The following is a 20,609-nucleotide window of genomic DNA, read 5'->3' as shown; positions in this document are numbered from 1 at the left end:
AGGTTATTCCATTCCGCTTGGTTTCGGGGATCAGAACACGAAGAACATATACATGTTCGTCATGTAGCCGACTGTACAGTAAGGAGCACTGTCCCGGATGACAGCGGCGTGGGTTCAATTCCCGTTCGATCCCAGAATCGGCTACAAGACGTTACATTTTTTTAAAACGAGCTTAGCATAGAATGATCCCTATTGCTAGCATTAAAAAAAACTAAATAAAATCATTTAATAATAAAGAACATCATCGTATTTATAACTGGTATATATTATTATTATATTACATATTCATGCAGTCACCAGTCGCATAAGTTTCGCGTTGAGTCATCTAGGCGTCCTAAGGTGACGCCACTATGTATGACACAACTCATAAGCGATTTATTAAATGGCAAAATTACCTGTATTTTCTGTTTTACCAGCGAATGTAAATCTGAATCGTCCAGAACTGCAACTTTTGCCAACAAGTTGCCAATGTTGTTGAGCGCGGGCACTTTGATATATTTTTTTCTTATTTTCTTGAATTTCAAAGAATTTATTTTCAGACATATTTTCAAAGAATAAATCATAATAAATTATAACACCTAAACCTTTTGAATCACACTGATATCTATTAAAAGATCGCATCAAAACCAATTGCGTAGTTTTAAAAAATTAACATAGATCCCCTATCTATATATCGCTGTACATACCTACATACAGCGGGAAGTGACTTTGTTTACAATTTGTATATTTGAATGGGTGACCACATCTATCTGGACAAAACTATTTGAACATAAAATGAAAGCAATATGTTCGCCATTTAGCTAATGTATGCCTAATATGTGATTTGAATGTGTTGAACTTTGTGATGTCATATAGTATATTATAGAATACGGGATATTTCGGTGATAAAATACGCAATCAATTTTATGCTAGCACATAAAATTATGGACTAAATTATTCTCAGCCCGCGGAGACGATGCAGGTTACCTTTGATGCAGTAGTTTGTAGCTTGTAAGAAATAACTATAAATATAAAGATTGACGAGAAAAAGTGCCTGTGAAGGTCTAATTTCTGAATGATTTGAATTTGAATTTAGATGTACATATTCTAGTAGGAAAATATTTATTTGTTTATATGATAAATCTGCTTCCATGATAATGTACATTATATATTTAGGTTTTCATAATGACGACGACGAAGAATGACGTTGGTGTCATCAATACAAAACGTGTTGGCTGAAGAAAACTTTAAGAACGAAAATTGTAATCCGCTGTCGCCTGTAGCCTGCACACGCAAGGCCGTGGATAAACGACCGACGTGATTGGGCACGACGCACCCACTCCTACTGCTGGCGACCTACATAGACTGACCAATTACATAGTGTTAAGAAATTGTCTCTTCTCTCTCTCTCTCTCTCTCTCAGCGTTTTCCCGGTTTCTTCCTCAACCGTTGACCCATAATTGGCCAACTTTTCATTGTGTAATTACTACCGCCACTACATTCACTACGAACGAATGGAAATGTTTTGGAGAGAACGAATATTGAAAAAAAAAACATTAAATTTTCGCGTGTCGTCCCGAGTTTAGGACCATTCCATATCCATTAGGGTTGGCGTCGTATGAGGCGCCTAAGGAATTAAAAGCCTTGACAGGTAAAAGTCCCACATTTTATGCAATAAAAATAATTCATCTATTCTCTTTCTAATGAATGAATACATCTTAGCCAAAAGATGCTCACAGGCTGCGGTGACCACTTCCCATCAGGTAGACCGCATGCCTGTATCCTTGATATGATCTATCAGTGGCGTCGTATTGGTCTTCTTCACAAATTTAGCCAAGTCGACACGCTAAGAGTGTATTGCACCAGTCAACTTTGACGTTAACTTTAACCTGCGCAGAAAAACGCAAAGTACGCAATTTTGTCTAACTAAACTTCAGAGGCGCGCCGGTCAAAGTCAACGTCAAAGTTGACTGGTGCAACTCACCCCTAGAAGAATAACATATGTCGTTAATTAACAATTTGTGAACAAAGAAATTCAAAGACCTGACCAAAAGAAATTCTAAGCGGGATTTTCTACATATTGGAAATTCTAGTTTAGAAATAAATCCTTTTCTATTTCTCCCAAGGTTGCCTAGTCGCATGTGACGTGGGCTTGATGGATTGTTCAGTAGCCGAATTATATTAGAATTCTAATACCTTAGCAATGCCAACATGTGGAAGCGAATAGGGATGGGGTTTCATGTAGATTTTAGGATATTTATGTTGAGATTGACTGCTAAATACGAGATCACAGATACATGAGGTTGGAAGTATGGAGAAGGACATAGAGTACCTTTCGTCCCGGAAAAATGTACGCGGGCGAAGCCGCGGGCATAAAGCTAGTTCTATATAAATGTGTAACATTTAAGATGTGTTTTTTGTAAAGCATTTATTTTGAGAAGCTGTTGACTGGATTTTTAATGATATTTCACATGTTTTGTTTGTTCTGTAGCAACTTTTGTTGCATACTCAAAATATACATAAATTTAAACCCCATTGGGTTTCTTGATTGACGCCCTTCAGTCGCTGAATGCGAGTGAAAATTTTTATCGCCATTGCCACTGTGATCATAGTAGAAAGAACCCATGTTCTTTACCCATGTTTTTTACGGATTTACCCATGTAAATCCGTTATTATCGCATAGAAAATTAAAAAATAAAATAAAATTACACACGAAAACATAACCATTATATATTTTATCCAGATAATACCCATCGGTATTTAACTGGTATTGCAAAAATAAATAAATCGTATTGACTTACAAGTTTGATGCTTTATCGCAATCTTTGTGGGATCTTATAGAATAGTTTCGTGACAAACCATAGCGCGTTTTATTTAGGGTCAGCGCCATCTATCGAGGGTTTTCAACAATATATTCTCGATTTTTATAAATAAATTATATGTATTTTATAACTTTAAGAAAATATTTTTATATTTGTCATGGAAACCTTTCAAATGGTCATAAAAAATCTATTTTTTTTAAGATTTAGCCTGTTTTCATGGTTACTTTGTATTAAAAAAAATACTTGGTACTATTATGTCAAAGTTCCGACTCGGGTCTTAAGTTTATGAGGTGTTTCAGTGCACAGATTCGAATGGCTCTCAGCTATTCCGCTTAGAGCACACATAACTATTTTACGAGTAATTAAATAATATAAGACTTAGGTACATTTGTTAAGTGACGTCTTTGAGAAAGGGTAGCGGTGAAGTTTATTGCGCCGCTTCTTCATATGCGTCTGAAAAAAATCTAAAATTGTATTCTCTAATTGCAAGAACTCTTAAGGTTATCGGTAATATTAGTGTTATCATCACTTCTGGTGATAGTATGGGGCGATAAATTTATTTTGCCATCAAACTAGGAATTCCCGTCAAATCAACCGCTATCTGCCGGAAACGGAAACCCTGTGAGTGGCAGTTGACATGCGATGGTGCCATAAGATTGTTAGGTTAGGCTTATTTAGTGAGGTTATTGAGCCTTAAAATGTCCAGCCAGGTCTTGGCGAACCAAAAAAACTATACGCCCTGTGAAGGAAAACATAGTGAGGAAACCTGCGCACTGGCTGATTATTACCTTGTGTGTAAATTGGAGAAGGCAAACCACAACATTAATAGTGCCAAGAAAGTTGTTGTGTGTGTTTCATTACACAGCCATGAGGAAATACGACTTGAAAGGAGTGGTATTTCGGAATTCTTTTAAAGGCTATAAAAATCCCGAAATATCGACCAGAATAACCCACAAGTGTAGCAGACTGTTTAAATTCCACAAATCAAAAGTGCAAATATAGTAGAATTATAGACCACTAGATGCGCCCCGGGGCTTCGCTGCCGTGGGAATTTCGGAATAAAACGTATCCTATATGTTATTCCAGGTTATTTTCTACCCGTGTACCAAATTTCATAACAATCAGCCCAGTAGATAATGCGTGAAGAGGTAACAAACTTTCGCATTTATAATATTATAATGCGAAATATTATAGGTTTATTTCACAACGTAACATACTGTAAATAGTCCGTAATTATCTAAAATGTCTGTCTCTGTGGTATGACACAAAACATTTTATCTAGTCTCTAAAGTATAATGCATTTTTCTCTCTAAAATAGCACAGCACGAGACATTCTCATGACACATTCTGTCGTAGAATTAAATGAACAGCTAGAAATTCCTTTTATCTCAATATGAAAGTAGACAATGTTAGCCCCTATGACTCGAGTATCAGCACTGTAAAAGCATTTTTAGGAAGTATTGCAAATTGTTTTCTATTTTATCAGTAACCGAGTTTTGAATTGTTTTATCTGTGTGCGTTTGTGTATGTGACGTGGGATTTATCGTCGCAGAGAATATTGATACGGGAACTGTTTTTTTGGTTTGGATTTGATTTTTTGAAAAGTATACTGAAACATTTATATATTACTAGTGACCCGTCCCGGCTTCGCTTTGAGTTTATCGCGAACAGACAGACGCGTTAGAGGACTTTGTTTTATAATATGTAGGGATAGGGATTGTCAGTTTGCATGTACTTTAGAACACGTCAATGCCTCTTTTTAATTTTCTTTCACTAGAAGACATTTCCTATTTATAGGTTTTATAATTACACCGTTATGTTGTGTATGTATAAATTTATAAATAAATAGTTTATAATTTCAACACTTTGAATGAGTTTCTTTCGCTTATCGGTAGTGTAGCTTTTTGAGAAATTACTGTATAATATAAAAAATGGCGTGAAAAATTGGCCTGTGGCGGTGTAATTTCTAAATAAATGATTTGAATTAGAAAATATTTTAAATTTAATAACGGCCATCGTGTTTGCTACGTTTATCAAATAAAGCAACGGACGGGGCAAATTCAATTTGACGTTATTTATATTCTTTGGTCCAATTTACCTTCTAAACTCGAGATGGTTGATGATGTAAACTTTGTTAATTAAAAATTATGTTAATTATCCAGAAATATTCAAAGTAAGCTTTCGCCCGTGCAAATTAAAAATTGTACAGAATTTTGTAAATCTTGTGATCCGATTTATAGATTTTTTTTGACAAAATGGAGGAGGCGACGGCAAACACTTTAGTACGGCCAAGAAACTCATTGTATGTGTGTTTCGTTCCACATAATAACGACCCTTGGTCATAATATTACTTTGTATATAAGTAGTATTAAGATATTTAACACATATGCAATAGTGATCAATAAATTATTATAAAATAGGGTTTTTTGATGGAGATTTAGATCGCCTTATCTTTCATTTGCATTAATTTTAATTAAGCTCTACGAGGTAAATAAAAGTGAAACAGCCTCTCGAGTGCTGGAAGTGCCCACTCAGGAAAGGAAAATCATTTTCCCTTGATTTTATTATATACTATCCATTTCCCGTGGCTTCGCTCGCATGAATTATACTTTTCACTTAAGGCGTCGGTTTAGGATTTCCGAAATGCTATTAGGTTAGCATTAAAAAATCAATTTAATATTTAAAATTATGTGTGAAGGTTTTAACAGTGAAGGGTTTGGCCTTAGTAGTATTTTTAAGAAGTTAATGTGATTTACAGATTTATAAATTTGTCGGACAGGTCAAAAGATTTACTTCTATAGAGCTATTAAATTTAACAATAGGAAGAAACGAGTTTTAGAGAATGCTTTTAGCATTAAGTGCGTCCTTTGTACCATCTTGTTTTTGTACCATATTATTTTATGAAAAATTCGGGTAAAACCATAATAAATTATACATCTAAACCTTTCTCAGGAATCAAACTATCTGTTTAAAAAACCCGCATCAAAATTTTGCGTATTTGGCGTAGTTTTAAAGATCTAAGCATACATAGGGACAGACAGTGGGAAGCGTCTTTGTTTTATACTATGTAGTGATAGTGAAGAGCCGAATGAACAATTCCAAACAAGATATCTTTTTTGTATGTACAATAAGATCTCATGCGTCTTGCCGATCCGTTTCTCCAACTAAACCCAATCTTTTGCCTCGGAGATAACACAAAATCCATTCCATGTAACATATAAACATCCGCAAATCCTTAGAACGAGACCAAGAGTGAATCGCATCTTGTTTGTGTCAATTCGTTTGATCATATCAAATGATCTAAGTATCACAGCGAACTTCGAAGTGGCGGCGCGAGCGCTTGCGTCGTTCATCACTAATAATCTCTATGATTTTGGTGTCACTTTCTTTTCGAGTATGATATATGCTAACACTGGTGTGAGTTTTTATTCAAGTCTGCTAAAGGCATTTGGCATGAGGATTTCAGATACTAGTGAGCTGTCAACCAGTGTGCAGGTTGTGTGTCACTATAGTCTATGTATTAATTAGGTTTGTTGATTTATATTAAAAATGTTTATATATTAGAAATGGTATGCTTACTTATATACTTCGACGAAATTCTAATCACAAAAATAATTAAATTTTCGTGTGCCAATGAAACTGTCAGAAATTTTGAGAAAAGAAAAACCTATATACCCGGTCTTTTATGGTGTAAATTACATACTAAAAATAATTAAGCTCAAAATTATTCGATATTAATGATTTTCAGTAGTATTTAAATATTAATTTAGGTGTAGAAAAACGTTTTCTCTATAAGTTTGGTCGAGTAGCCCGTAGATACTCTTCGTAGGGGCTGATAGCTATAGTTAAATGAGTTACGAACCTGCAAATCTATCTGAAAATCATCGCTCGTGCTACGCTGATAAGGTTCGATTTCGCCTGGTGTGTGTTCACCATTCTGTACGTTGCTTATTCTGTGATTTCGATTTATTATATTCGAGCTAGGGGTATGTCGAATCGTAAAGAGATGCGGATCCTTCAACAAGGGTATTTGGGTTAATGCTCCCAGTGGATGCAAACTTTTACTTGTTTAGAGGCGAATGTACATTAACCTTTATCAGTTTTGTTTGGTATTGGGTTTCGAAGCTTCCTTTAGAAGCGGCACCACCTTTATATTTACTTTGTAAAGTCTTCGTAATAATAATTTTGTTTACTTTACTTTTATGATCCAGGTGATGCGGAGTTCAGATCAAATGTTCACATGATCAAACAGACGCATTCCAATAAATAAAAATATCAATTTATTTATTTTGAAAAGTCAATAACTGGTGCACCTAATGCCATAGTTGATTCTTTGTCAGGTAATATCATTGGCCCCAATAAATAGGCAAAGATCGGATTAGTTAGGAACCCGATGACTTGATCAATTTCAGCAGGTTCCGCAAAAATTGGAAAGCTGTTATACAGTCCGGTGGGACAGAATTGACGGGAAGCCTTTGCCCAGCAGTGGGACTCTTGCTAGGTCTGAATAAAATGATAAGAACAAATCACAGATATTAAGTTAGTCCCTATGTGAATTCGATCGGTCATCGGACTTGTGTGGTCATTACAAGCCTCCCACTCGGGAAACAAAGACGTTTTTCAGAATGTGTATTTTATAAAATAAGAATTTTGAATGAATGAATGAACATTTATTGCCAAAAATTCAACATCACAACACAAAATAATGATAACAAACATGTAAGTAACAAAAATTTTATCATACAAGTAAATACAATTGTGTAAGCAGAGTAGTCACGTCGTGCCGCGGGTTCATTTCGGCAAATAGCATATGTTGCAGTAACATCAGTAAATTCAACGCTGATTTCCAATGGACCTACCGCGAATGAGTCACGAGTCACGGGCGGGTGTGGCACATAAAATACATAAATATTACCAGGTCAATCATGTGGTATATGTATATACATATAATAAACATGAATAAATATTTGACCGAGCGAGCGAGATCCGCAATTCCACTTGGGGCAAAAAATACACTTTTTGTTTGTTTGTTCGTTAGTTCGTTCGTTTGCGCTAACTTACGAACCGTTTATAATTTTACGATTCTTTCCTTTGTATCTTCGTGTTGAGTTTAGTAGGCAATTCCGCCCTTGCGAGACAAGATCAAGGGCCGTGCACAGCTGGCGGATATTACACCGTAATGCGGTGTGCCATTATTTTTGATATGACAACATTAAAATTAAGGGCACACGTACGCGGATGTAGCGTTGGCAAATGTGCGTTTACATCAGAGGGCAAAGTACGGGTTCGCGTTTCACTTCTCATTATCGAGTCGCAGCGAACCAATCACATTGCGGTGTTGTTGTCGTTGCGTCTCAATGGCGCACTGTGATTGGTTAGCTGCTACTTACTGCGAATCGACTCGGCGGTGAAATGTAAATAGTAAAGTCGAATTCGAGTCAAAATTAAAGAAAATTTTATTCGGCTAGGCGCTCGACTTGCCTTCGATAGTGATTCCCAGGCAGCCGGTCATACGTGTGTCTAAATCCATCTCATTGACCACTTTCAATAATGAAACTATCATAATAGTAATTCCTTTAGGCGTCTTAATTTAGGTACTTATTTATTATTAAGATCTGACCCCGGACTAAACGCAATTTATGACTCATCTCATCATCATCCCTTCCTATCATTTTCTCTATCTATAGTCTCGTCTCGTCCTAAGTTGTCGCCATCATATACGGTATATCTTCGACACGTATGAATCACCCTTAAGAATGCCCATTCCCTCATATCGTCACGAAGACCCGGGGCACGAGCATTCCTCGTTAATGATAAAAACTCATAGCCGGCGAAATTGAAACTCGCGCGTCTACGCGACGCCCCATTACGGTAAAGCGTTGAAGGGTTAAACTTTATAGGCAGTGTTGAATCTCTCGCGTGAAGGTTTATTTATTTAGGCGCAACAACAAGATAAACACAAAATATTCACGTTTAACATGTTAAAATCTTCACTTAGTGGTTACATTTATTATAGACATGAAAGTGTCTATATAAAAGGTAAATAACGCTGTAAAAAGGGTACAAGGTTATGAAATAGAGTGGGAGAAGAAATAGACGAAGACTGAAGAAGAGATGGGTGGAGTGCGTTCGGCAAGATGTGGCAAAGAGAAATGTAACAGACGACAAACGTATCGCCATCAGTCGACCGCCAGTACATCTTCAAGGGCATCGTTAAGCAGATTAAATAAATATCCAAGTCAGCTTTCCCGCGGCATTCAATTCAGTAAATATTGTGTATTCATAACAAAACATAACATCTAGGGCCTGTAAGCCGTTTACATTAAAGTAGCTTATAATGCTGTTGAATATTAATGTCTACCCTCGAATTCTCTGCGGTGTGAGACGCAAATTGTACAGAATATCGCAAAATGTACGAAAATACGACAATCAACAGACCCTGCGAATTGTTAAGGCCGAGACGAGATGAGAATACTACATAAAAATTAATCGATATTGTGAGCCATAAAATAGTAACGTTACTTATTTATTTCAAGTACTTACTTATTGGTTGCGACTAGAACTTAATTCGCTCTCGTGGGGACAATTTACATAAAAGAATAGGATAAAAGATCAGATGTTGCAAATGCTGCACTTTGGGGCTCCGCTCACACTCATATCGATACATTAATTCTATTATTTGGCTATTGCTTTTGAAGATAGAAATACTTAACATAAAAATTAGGGTATCTAGATTAGAACCAATTAGATCGAGATCTTAATATTCAATATTAAGTATTCTATTCCAACCGCGCATATAAAGTCTATAAAACACTATATCTGAAATCTCTTAAAAATAAGTTAGGTAAACTAACTAAGCTAAAAAAAGGAATTGTTTATGTAATCATTCCTTATAATTTCTCTTCGATCACATAATTCTTAGAAATGACTATGTTTTTCTCTGAAATTATATAAACATCAATATACAGTTGTATAGTCTCACGTGTTTATCAGTGTGGAGCTGTTTACAAACGGTATAAGACAAACTTCATTTTGAAAACTGTTAAAAAGTTTCGGAAGTGCACATTTTGCGCAAATGCTCAAGCATTCGTTTCCCATTTTGCAAAGTGTACATTGTGCGACTAACCCTTTTAAAATGTTAGCTATATAAGCACTTTAAAACAGTATATTGGTGCTCGATTAAAATCAAAACTTTGACAACGTTTGAAACCTGGTCCTTCGTTAGTGTTTAGTTTGTACTAAAGTTGTTTGAATTGAGTATGTATTGGAACGAGCTTTCAAGCTCGGCACATGAAAGCTGAATAATGAAACGAGGTATTAAATAAGTTTTCACATATATGGAAATTGTAATGTTATTTTGAATATTCAAGTGTCAGCGAAGAAAGCTGTGACCGAAGCTTGGGTTCATCGAAAAAAATTAAATTTTGAAAATTTGACTGCCTTTTACCGTCGTCAATACTTCTTGGTGATGCTATTATTATTCTATCACCTGCCAAAGCTGTCTGTGTGCGTGTGTCCCTTACTCGCCTCATACGACGGTCACGTTCGCCAAATGTAGTGGTCCTCTAAAGCGGAACCACACGCCACGTGCATCAGAATTTTCATTAAACGCATGTGGCTAGAATCAGTCATTGAGACGTGATCACAGTAAAAAACCCATACACCAACCCAACACAGCTGAACCAGCATTTACATTGAGCATGGATGAGCAAAGCAAATAGGGTAGCTGTTTGTTCTCATCACAGCGATCACGAGTGACGAAATGCCGATAGACAGGGCTGTTAAGGGATCAGCGAGGCGTCAGCGCACCGTGTAGTGTGGCCGTGTTGTATGTGATCGCTTTGCATCGATCCGTCGACGATTTGGTTTAGTGGTAGTTTTGTGATATGAATTAAGCATTGTTTTTTTAAATTTTCTGCCCTCATCCCGGTGAGATTTACTGAGAGTTGTCGAAATTTGTTTTGTGAGTCCTTCTAGACAGACAAAACAACCGACATTATTATAATTTTCGTTTTACGCATGCAAGAAAGAAAAACGCGTATTTGCGTCATTCCGTTAGGTCATCCATTATTTCATAAAGTCTGACAATAAAATTGATTTTTGTATTTATTATTTGTGAAATGGTAACGACATCGCAGCCGCGGCGTTGTAATATTGTTAAATAAATAAACAATTCGTAGCTCAGTAACATAGCACCACTTATATCGTATAGGGTAATAAGACCTTCAGATAGCGTCGTATCGGTAATGGTAACCGCACTATAAATAATGTATTAACACCGCTAGTCTAGTTCAATTACGGCCTAATCTAATAATTCGTAGGGCTTTGTTCTGCTCTTGAGGGTTGCTATTTATAGGGGTGGCTGTCAAGAATAAAATTATTTACGGTATTAATATTTTTATGTTTAAAAATTATTTTCTTTGGTACAAATTCTCTTCTTGAAAATTTGCATACATGTAGTTTAAAGTACGGAGAAGGACCTTTCATGCGGAAAAATAAATGTTCCCGTGGGAAATTCACGTGGGCGAAAGTTAGTCGGTAAATAAATAAATATAAATATATAGTAACAAATCATACAGATTAAGCTAGCCCCAACGTAAGTTTGTAACTTGTGTTATGGGATACTATCTCAACGATATTATATTGTATAATATATACATAAATATTTAAACATCCAAGACCCCAGGTCGATCTGAAAAATATCATTTTCCATGTTGACCTGACCGGGGATCGAACCCGGGACCTCCAGCGTAGCAGTCCGGCATGATGACCATAAGGCCACGGAGGTCGTCAAAAAGATTTTTGAATTTGCTAGTTAAACTAATAAAACGAAATAAATAAATTTGAACATAGTTTTATCAGAGTGAAATTTAATTCTTTAGATCTTCAGGCGCAGGCGCATTGTGCTGTTTATTTGCTGGAAGCCGGCATGCAGAAATAAGGAATATCTCCCGAAGGAACAAACAATGCCTTTGTTCCATTTATTCCGTCGCAAAGATATGAAAATGAGCTCGGAACTAGTTAGCGGATATTGCCAACGTGTGGCCACGATGGCTGGTCAGATATGGTACAAAATATATATATTACACAGCGACTAACTTAAAAAAAAATTAAGTAATTCAATTAACAAATTACTTAAAAATAAAGGGGTAAAAAATATATACATATATTTACAAAAATGCCAGCCAATTAATAATATTTCTGATTAAATAAAAAGCTTTCCATCAAATTGCCTCAATAGAGGACAGTCAACCTCCTGTCAGGTACACGGATCTCTATGTCATAAAATCAAAATCATATCATTTATTCAGAAATTAGAATTTCAGATGCACTTTTTCACGTCATATTCTAAATTTAAAAAAATTTACCGAAGTTACAAACTACTAGCTTGCAGTAAGGTGTAATTCACAATGAATTCGGGTAGGTTGATCTCCTCTCGAATGTAATAATGATGCGAGCATACGATCTCTATTTCAAAATGGATTTTGAAAGTTTCCAATTTCGATCACCGGATCCTTATCAATACTTCTAATCTTAATCCTGAAAAATTGAGTACAAGAAAACTCATTAGAAAAGATACATCCTATTTCTAATCCTAACTGATATTATAAATGCCAAAATACGCTTGTTTGTTACCCCTCTTCAAGCTCTATCCACTAAATCAATCTTCTTAAAATTTTGCGTACATATATGTAGTTTGAAGTATGGAGAAAGACATAGGGTACCTTTCATCCCGTAAAAATATATGTTCCCGTGGGAATTTACGCGGGCGAAGCTGCGGGAAAAGCAAGTTTGGATATGAATAGGCCCTTTTTCTTAGCGTGCCGACTCGGCGAATCATATTACTAAAGACCAATAAGAATTATAGGACTGCTATATTATTGACATCTGATTTTCCGCATTATTTGATCTTCAATTCTCCCAAAAATATGTTCGGTAAAGTGCATTGTGCATAAACTGCATTCTTTGTCTGTTTTATTGTCTGTCCCGACTGGTTTATAGGTGTAAGTGCGCGGAAGTTATACGACGCTATTCGCGTGAATTCCGCTGCAGTTTGCCGATATTTTTCCCGCTTTTATGAGTTTGTTTATTGACATTGTGGTTTATTTTTGTTGTTTGTTTTTAACTAGCGGCCCGTCCCAGTTTCACTTAAAACCTCCCTCAGAAATCACATGATTTATTGGTGGAAACCGTACATCGCGATAAGACAGACCAACAGACAGACGCGGCAAAGGGCTTTGTTTTATAATATGTCGTGATCAGTTTAAATGAAATTCAAATAGCCATCTCAGCCACAACTAGTTCACGGCCTTCCTATTTTCACCCGCTCAGGGTTTACTGCCGAGTTTGGACGCTATCGTGAAACCACCTAGATGGTATATGACTTGCGGTTATTTCCTCAGCCGTTAAGGATCGGAGTCCAGAGACCGCATTCCTATTTTATTTTCTCGCTGGTCTCAGGGCCACGATATCTCGTATCGTACGGCCAATTAGATTTACTCCGAGCGGAAGTAGCGCCACTATTACACCCCCCGCGGGTGAGGGGCGAGGGAGCGCGAGTTTGTTTCTTTTTGGTTTCATCTAGTATATTGCGGTGTGAGTCTGTTTGGCGCTTTTAACAGTAAGAAAGTCTTATATAACTCCTATTGTATTAGGTATCCTGTAAGCAAATAAATATACGATTTATTGAAGCACATAATGTGTTATTGATTAGAACTGCATCACACACGGCCGGGCTGCAGCCCTGCCCTTCACTGAAGCCCAACGAGAACAGAACACTTACTCTGTGAAGGCTAATCGTTCGCGGGCGCATTGTCGTATTACAAATGGTTAGTTTTACAACTTTGTAATCACTATATAGTATAAATAAGCCGCCTTCCGCGTCTATCTGTTTTTAGGCTTTCTTCTTTTAAATCGCGCAACGGATTTGTATGCATGATAATTCAATATAGTTTTTATGAAAATAACAGCCTTTTAGACCGTGCGAAGTCGGCCCGGGTCTCTAATGACAATATTTTGAACTACGATTGAAAATAGCACAATTGCTTCCTTTTTTAGTTGATTTCGAAAGATAACACTTCAATATATCACCTTACAAATATTTAGGAACACAAATTGAAGGTTTTCAATCCAAGTTTGGGGGAAAAAATATCGGCCTTCAATAAAAACTTATATTATGAAGCTTATTTGACTGTTAACCTATCAGTTCCCGCGCGAATCTATTGTTCTTCAATTGTTTTTATTATCTCCAGGATCGAAGGATTCGTGTCATAATTTCCAAGGATTTGGTTTGTTTTTAGTAGCAGATCTTATTGACACGCAATAAGAACTAGTATGAAATTACTATTGACATAAATAAGAGTTATCTACCTATTGATTTCTTCTGTATCAATTAATAGACATACCTAACTAAATTTCAATTAAATATTCTTATTCTATTCGAACCGACACCTAGGAAACTTAATGCTGTCAAAAACATGCTGTAAAAAACACAAGTCTCGCAGCTCAGTTTTTCTACCGTAAAAAGTTGAGATCAATGTTACCAAGTCGATTTATTTATTTAGTCCCTACTTTAAGGACCTTCTGTCTTAAGTTATTACGCAAGTTATTATCATATCAATATTAAAAATCTTTTAGGTTTTATGTCTGCTATGTGCCTTAGACTTTTGATGATCGGTCAGTCAGTGAGTGAGTGACAAAATCAAGAAACTTTAACAAGTTAAAATTCTTAAACTACTGGTTCAAATTGAATGAAATTTTAAATTTACAGTGTTTATACAATACCTGCTTAATTACTGAAAATGCAGGCATCCTGTTTTATCCACAACGAAGTTATTGGGGTTCGAAATTGGCCTGAATTGCTTCGAGAAAAGGATGGCACGGCCGTGCTTTTTATTTTGCTCGACTTGAGGGGACACTGCCGTGACCCCAGAGAGAGGTCATTTACAAAGTTTAATCATAAATTGAAAATCTAAGTTTTATGTACGCTTATTTATTTGTGACAAAACATTCCATTAATTTCATTCCTTGTATATCTAAATGAATCCTTTAGCACACGTGAATTTTATCTAAAGGTACTCATTGGGCCGATAAATCCCGGTTATAATGAGATTTCTCGAGCCAATACACGACCCAAAAGCATTAACATAATACCTCGTGGGCCAAAAGACCCGAGATAAAAAGTACTTGAGTATAATATGATACGGCTCCATGAAAATGTGAAATTTTGGAATTTCCTACCTCAGGTAAATTAGTTTTGAAATGTTGTTATGGATTTGACGCCGATCGTAAAGTTTATATTTAACAGAATAAGTTAAATGTTAAAGTTGTCGGCTTGCGTACAGTCAACCGCGCTTCAACCGACCCAAATACTACTACACATTAATTTCTATTGCCTTGCCCTAGAGGTCCATAAAGGGTGACAGGACAGCTTATAAAATATGCGGGACAGTTCAACAGTAATTTCGGAATATAATCAGTAAATAAATAAATAGGGCGCATTTTCAATTCCTTCCTTAGCCATTTAGCCATTACGACGAATTTGACGACCTTTATTTTGTGACATACATCCTATTTTTATTATTATGACTTGTTGCACACAATATTAATTAGTCATATTTTTGTTACAGGTAAAGAAAACGTTTGTTGATTGGTTATATGTAGTTGAAGTTAACTACTAACATTACTAACACAGGTAAGTTTTCGAGAGCATTTGGATCAACATTATCTGGAACAACTGTAAGTTAAAACTGAAGAGAATATCTTTTATTTTTCGAATGTAGAATATTTTTTATTTTACGACTAGCAGCCAACACAACAGATTCTAAAATTCAAACATTACAGAATATCGTATTTTTGAACCCAACCTGTATGCCAGTGCAATTCAATGAAAGAAAAAAAAAAATAAAAGATTCTAACTCTAGAGCTCGCTTGGTTAATAAAAGTTTTTGTGTTTTTTTTTAAAGTACTTACATTGTTCGCGTTTTGTAAAACGAGTAAGACTAGAATTTCATGTAGCTATTTTTTTTATTGAGTACTCGGGTGATTAAGGCTCGGCTGCAACTTTGACATTATCGTGCACAGAAAAACGCAAAGTACGTGATTTTGTCTAAACGCATTCAACGTGAAACGTAAACTTTTTCCATAAATAAGAGGGTAATCTTACAAAAAATTGTGGCAATTCACAGAATAACAATATTTCAATCAGCAACCATCAAAACTCGTCCCATAATTCAGACTTCTCCCAAGACGAATCAATTCCCGAATTATTACCGCGCCAAAAATTAATCCCTCTTGTACACCCTACTTGAGGGATGCTTTCCCGTTATACCCCACGATTTTCTGTCTGTTTTGTCCCCATTGGACTACCACTACTAGGTTACCATGTATAAAACAATATTGGCAATAATGTTTAAGACTTAGGTGATTTCCAATCCCAACTAATATTACAATTGCGAAAGTAAATTTGTTTGTTTGTTATCTCTTCACGCTTTATCTACTCAACCAATCTTGAAATTTCTCATTCATGTACATGATAAGAGAACGGGGAAGGACATAGACCTTTCTGTTTCCTAAATTCACGCGGGTGATTCCGCGGGTAAAATCTAGTCTGAAATATATCCTTTTCTATATGGACTTGACCGGGGATCGGGCGATTTAGCAGTCCAAAAATTAAAAAAAAAATCAAAATTCTTTATTCAATTTAGGATAATATAACATCACTTATTGACGTCAAAAATTACTTAAACTAAGTCTACTGCCGGCTTCCAAAGCGCAGGTGAAGAAGAAGCGGCGCAACAAACTTCACCGCGGCCTTTTCTCCAAGGACGTCAATTAACAAATATAGGTCTTAATATATGTATATATTAAAAATTAGGAGGACGAATTTACAACATTATTAAAAATGTCAAAATTTGAATGAATAAATAAAATAAAATAATGAAAAATCCAACATGATGACTAAGCCGCAGAGGACGATCCAAATAATGAAATAACCTGGCTCTGGCAGAAGGGGCAAATCCAAGAAGTGCTGGCTTGATGTCGTCAAGGATGATATGCGTGACAATGATCAGACGACTAGCGATGCCGGCGACGAAAGACGCAAGTGGAGACGAAAATGTAGAAAAGTGGACGCTCTATTGCTGGGCAGAAACACGTCACGACGTCAAAAGAGAGTCACGTCTCTCTCTCTCTCTCCCCCTCTCTCTCTCTCTCTCTCTCTCTCTCTCTCTCTCACTAATTTGCGCGTTTTCCCCACTAATAAATAAACGAAACTAACAGAAAAAGAAATGGGAACAGCGGGAATAGAAGTTCGAAAACTAGGCCATTGTGGAGACATTCGTCACGATGCTCCCTTGGAGAAAGCGTTTAAATAGTAATATGGTATTAGGAACGATCTGCTCACGTTAATAGGGGTGTTAGGGGGTGGTAAAATCAAATGGTTGTATAGGGATTTTAGTGTGGGCTTTGAGGGTTTAGCAGATAGAAGCCATGTTGTGTTTATTTATGACAGCAACACAAACTTGCGTTAGTATATAATTATGAATAATGGTTCTCATCGAACTGTAGTCATGTTTATTTTGTGTATTAGAATCCTATTTCGAAAATCCTTTGATCTTAGTCGATTATCATCATCGGTTGTATTCGCGATGTCTGAAGCCTGAAGATTTGGCCTTGGTTTTATGACCGGCCGCCAGCCCTCTCTAGGAATGCTGTTGTTGTATCTAATAACGCTTTATATTTCTAATAGCTTCGCAAACCGCGGATGATAACAGAGTGGTCCAATTCTAGGGAGAATATTTTAATTGACACTTTCTCTCTTTCCTCTGAGAGTTTCCCGGTTTTCCGCAGCCGTTGGGCGTCGGAGCCCAGGGTCTAGATTTTTTAGTTGATATTAAAGATTTGCGTTGACTATCATCATATAAAAATTGTGACATTTGGTAAAATTGTACAGTTTTCTGTTAGTGTTCAGTTTGCTGGTTAATGTCTCTCACTCCATAGTATAAAACAAAGTCACTTCCCTGTCTGCTTCTAAGCTTTCTTCTTTTAAACCATGCAACGGATTTTGATGCAGTTTTCACTGTTATTTACACAATTTTTCCCGAACGTTTATAAAATAAAAAATGCCGGGCCAGGTCGCTAGTAAAGAATAAACTGTTAATGTTATAAAACAAATACACAAATCTGTTCGAGATAAACTCAAAAACTACTGCACGGATTTTCACCAATAGATTGAGTCATTCCTCAGGAAGATTTAGGTTGTCTAATTTATTATGTTTTTTAATCGGGACGGGTCGCTATTAAAGAATAAAATGTTAATGTTAAGTTGTGTTATAAATTTGAAATAAAAAAAAAATTAAATCGCATCCCACGTGTCTGTTTTATACATCACTTCAACAAAGTGCACAAGCAAGTTATCACAAACTTGATTCCCGATCGAGACATAACCGTGTTACAGTTGCAGCTCGAAGTCTTGTTTCAAATGTTGTCATATCTCGGAAACTTTGTCTTGCATTAGTTCTGCTTTCAGTCACAATTTACATGAAATGTATTCGTGGTCAAATATTGGGAGTTATTCAGTAATATAATATTGGTTACTGTCAATAAATTCCTCGTTTTTGTACAAGTCTTTTTGCCGTTTGCCGCATTTTCATGTTTATTTTACATATCTAAATGGATTAAAACGATACAAATATATTTTCTTAATAAAATAAAAATCAAAAGTGTACATTAATTAAATTTAAATTATATTATAAAGATGGTGTTGATTTCTACTAATGCTAAACAAGTCTGCTGGTATTTTAACGTGCAATTATAAATTAGTTGTTAAGTTATTTTATCCGACTATTCAGCGGTGTTCTTACAGATTTTACCTATTATTTTTTATCCAGTTACACATCTCGTGTAGACCTAATTACATGTAACATATGGCAGAATCAGAAGAGTGGTTACTGGCAACACCGATAATGATCTACCCTAGCGCCATCTGTTTTTAGCTCCCGGCGTTAATTGCTGCAAGCCATTACGCGATAATACCTAACATCGCGTTAATGACGTGCTTCTTAGCTCGCTGACTTAGTTTATTGTAATTGTTACTTAGAATAAGCTTCTTAAGCTTTAATTAAAGTGATAAAAAACGTATAACATAAAACTAAAACTTCTAAACTATTGGCGATCATTGGCGAGCGTTTTACTTCTCTTCTTCATAGTCGTATTCCTCATGACTGAGGGTCGTGGTTATTACGTGGAATGAAACACACACAGCAACTTTCTTGACATTATTAATGGAGTGGTTTGCCATTGCCTTCTCCATTTCACACACAAGTTAATAATAATCAACCAGTGTGCAGGTTTCCTCACGATGTTTTCCTTCACCGGAAGCAAGTGATGGTCGATGAAAACATGAGTCAGATTGGTATACAAACTCATGTGGCACGAGTAGGATTCGAACCTGGGGCCTTTCGATCCACAGTCAGGCGTCTTAACCATTACACCGCCACCGCTTCATGCATGCATGCATCGCATGTTTTACACAAATTTAGGTTTTACTGTTTCGTTCACGGGTTGACGGCATTTCAAAAAGTATAATTACGAGCTAACAACAAACTATCGTAGAATCTGCTAAATTTACTTAAATGAAACACAGAAAAAGGACAATAAAAACTACACGTAAAAACAAAATAGACGTAAAAACTAGAATGAACTGTGCGCCATTTTGTGGCGGGTTTAATTGCTGAGCGACAATCTGGCTTTTTGATAGCTACATTATTACTGCAACATTATGTAGCAATAAAACAATACAATAGAGTACAATACAATACAATACACAGTAACAATAACGCAACTAGGCAATATTAAGAGAGGTTTAATTAACAAATCACACAGTGAGTAACACTTATTGGAATTATGAATTAAACTTGGTACTCAAAAGTCAAAATTCAGAAATTAAAATTTGAAGTATGATAATGACAGCCAAACCTTGATTTTAACACAGATAATATACCTAGTTGAATTTGGTTCAAAGGGCAAACGTATTGTTGTTAGAACTTAGGTTTGAATCCTCGAAGAATGAAGATAATTTTAAAAAATCATGATTGATTGTTTATTGAACTAACTGGATGTAACCCAACATATAGCTTAACACGAACATAATTATCTACGAACCGAGCTACTGTAACTAGAGGATCTCAACTAGGTATACGCAGGCAAATGTAATATATTCGTCATAGTAGTTGTGGTCCGTGTCCCTCGTAAGCCCAATAAGTCGGCATCAACATCCCGACCTCTCAAATGACCCCGCGTTCCTGGCTAATTGTCGTGTTCAATGGAAATGTGTTTATCGGCATTTATCTGCCCTTTTTGCGTCACTGGAGCAACAGCTCCAACTTGACCAACAGGTCAAGCTGAACAGGTGACAGCCTCGCGTAAAAAATTGAAGTACAATATATAAAAATTATAGTGGTGTTCACTCAGATGATATTTGTAAATTGACTTTTAGAAGTAGACATTCGATGTTATCTCTCTCACACATTACCCAATTGAGTGCAGTAATTTTACAAGAGTGGGGGTAGATAAATTCTAAAAATCTAAATTCGCCGATTGTCTCTTTCCCAAATTTTATTGTCGAGTACTGACATTGTGAAAATTTGTGCAAACCTAAAGTTGTGTAGCCAGGCATTAAGGAATTAATAACATTCAGTTTTATTTTCAAAAAGATTGGTTTAGGTTGTTAGCCTCGTTTGTGAGAAGAATCACCAGTTCAAAGCCTTGATTGACTTTTAAAATGTGTTTGGAAAGAAATGCAGCATC

At 36.1% G+C, this 20,609-nt stretch overlaps 1 protein-coding gene and 1 long non-coding RNA gene across 10 annotated transcripts in view; both read left to right on the top strand.

The window, feature by feature from the left end:
* Positions 1-20,609, top strand: part of Tomosyn (tomosyn) — a 214,073-nt gene that overhangs the window by 31,340 nt on the left and 162,124 nt on the right. The gene's annotated exons all lie outside the window — the stretch shown is intronic.
* LOC128671834 (uncharacterized) overlaps positions 1-20,609 on the top strand; it is a 118,234-nt gene that overhangs the window by 6,079 nt on the left and 91,546 nt on the right. Inside the window, exon 2 of the long non-coding RNA XR_008404881.2 lies at positions 15,431-15,539. This is a non-coding gene — a long non-coding RNA (uncharacterized LOC128671834). The remainder of the gene's footprint in view (positions 1-15,430; positions 15,540-20,609) is intronic.

The sequence above is a fragment of the Plodia interpunctella genome, chromosome 8 (genome assembly GCF_027563975.2).
Source record: "Plodia interpunctella isolate USDA-ARS_2022_Savannah chromosome 8, ilPloInte3.2, whole genome shotgun sequence".
In the NCBI taxonomy this organism is placed as follows: Eukaryota; Metazoa; Arthropoda; class Insecta; order Lepidoptera; family Pyralidae; genus Plodia; species Plodia interpunctella.
Note: the sequence above shows the minus strand (reverse complement) of the source record. Positions and strands in the feature narration are given on the sequence as shown.